The sequence below is a fragment of the Bacillus rossius genome, chromosome 6, assembly GCF_032445375.1.
Source record: "Bacillus rossius redtenbacheri isolate Brsri chromosome 6, Brsri_v3, whole genome shotgun sequence".
Lineage (NCBI taxonomy): Eukaryota > Metazoa > Arthropoda > Insecta > Phasmatodea > Bacillidae > Bacillus > Bacillus rossius.
Window position 1 is genome coordinate 62,827,867 of NC_086334.1, and position 2,281 is coordinate 62,830,147.

The 2,281-nt window shown below is 30.1% G+C and overlaps 1 non-coding gene across 1 annotated transcript; it reads right to left on the minus strand.

Annotated features, from left to right (window-relative positions):
- Nucleotides 1-1,787: 1,787 nt before the first annotated feature.
- Nucleotides 1,788-1,860, minus strand: Trnav-aac (transfer RNA valine (anticodon AAC)). Its single transcript has one exon. It is a non-coding gene; the product is annotated as a tRNA-Val (tRNA).
- Nucleotides 1,861-2,281: the final 421 nt, after the last annotated feature.

Genomic DNA, 2,281 nt, shown 5'->3' on the forward strand with positions numbered 1-2,281 from the left:
AAGGCTAACAGGGAAAGTTACTTAAGAACCAGGCTCAATGGCAAATTACTATTCTGTGTGCTTTACAGTTGATAAGACGATATGGTCTGAACTGACAATGCAAACGAAAAATTTACAAAGATATTTAACACATATAATTTGAGGAGCTAGTTACAGTCTGCCCCTATCCTTCATTTTGTTTCAGTTGAACTCGTACAAGTACAAAGGAGCGTGTATGGCGTTACAGAAAACTACGCTTTCAAGAGAGTCTTTGGGTACGTGTTTATTGCAGCGTTTAAGGACGTTACATCTGGACGTCGCTCGTACGAGCAGGTGATAGTATTTCAACGTCACTGTTGCCAGGTGGCATTGAAGGGAGATTTAGTTGGAGATTCGTGTTGGTACTCGTCGACTCTAGAAAACAGAAACTATCGAAACATTAAGAGGCGAGTTGATTCATCATCAAATACGACAAGGCTATTTTATACATCAGGGATGTTCACTGCCAGGAGAATAAAACATTAAAGCTTTTTTACATTTTAATGAGGTATCGATTTTAATTAAGTAAATATTTATTATATTTTTTATTCAAGTGTATACATACTTGCGCCTTGTATTTTGTTGCTAACTTATTAACTTAAATACACGAATGTTTATAATAATACTTTACGAGGTCACAAAGCTCTTTAGCCAAACTTCCATACGTATTTTTGAATTACTATCGATGTTGGTTGTCTATTAGATGTTGCAGAGGGACCAAAAAAATTAACCTAGAAAATATCTTCAATCAAGGGCCAATCTGTTCCTCAGCTAATTTATTGCATGATGCACTGTTCAAAAACAAATAGACAATAACCGTTTTTAAACGATGATTTATTTAACTTTTTTTTTTTTTTTGCAAAACTACTAACATGTAAATTACTTACACTAAAATTAAACACAAACTTAAATTTATATTTTTATTCAGTCAACTCAACAAAAATTTTATAGAGCATAAAATATATGCTTTAAAATTACAATTAATGATTAGGAAGACAAAAGGCATTTTAAAAAGATTCCATTTTTATGGAAACATCTCCTATTTTATAATTTTGCCAGTACAAGAATTTGGAAGTTTTACTTTCCAGATGGAGGTCAGTCAGTTGGTACTTCAACTAAAACTTCGAATTTTTTATATTTGAGCAAAGCTGTTCAGAGTTGCAGCTGGAAAGAGTGATGATGCTGTAATTAGTAATGGATGCTATAGGTGTGTAAATCGTTATTTCTCTATGTATTTTGAATGTATCAAAACATCTGTGTTCATAATTTTTTATTAATATATATTTTTATGCTGTTATATTGTAGTTAATTAAGTTCAATTCACGTACTATTAAGATCGTACTCCAAATTTGCTCCAATTAAAATGGGAAATCTGCTGAACAAATTTAACTTAATTAATAATTTTAAAAGTGCGCAGTAAAATATTAACTATCTATTTATGGAATCCTAATATCTCTGTATATATCCTTTGCACTAATTGTTTTGTTTCTTAAACTTATTTTATCGTATATATATTCACTTATTTATTTTGTCATTTTGTACAGTTTTGTTGTTTTTTATTTTTTTTGCTTGACTTTAAAAGTAAATTTTCTATTTGGTTTTCTTAGGTAACTGAGCTTTTTCATTATATTTCTGCAATTTTAGACATCATTAGAAAATTAAAAAGGATTTATATTTGGTTTCTGAAACGACTCAGTTTTGTTACAATGAATAAGAAAGTTTTCTTAATAATATATGAATTTATAACTATAAGCAAAATTTTATGAAAGTGTTTCCACCCGGGATCGAACCGGGGACCTTCCGCGTGTTAGGCGGATGTGATAACCACTACACCACGGAAACAGATGGTCAAATTATTGTGATAATATATTAAGATAATGGAATTTACGATCATCCTATAGTAAAAATTTGTTTTCATGTGTTTTTTATTAATCAAAAATGTCATGTACTATATTATTCTAAATTTTCTGTTGTCAGTTAACTTTATAGAATAACAAAAAAACATATTTCATCTACATTATTTTTAGTCTAATTTAAATTATTTATGATTCTTAAAGTGATATTACAGCAGTGAAACCTAAATCCTGTGTCGCTACTCAAATTAGGGTCCAGACAGTCGTGAGAGTCCGAGACTAGCTGTTGGAACACTAGACTATTTATATTTAATGTAATTTGTGACACGTTATTGGTGCTTAGAGGAAAGCGATCTTAAGAAATTCAGAGATTTTCTATTCTTTTGTAACAGTTATCTACGTTGTCATTT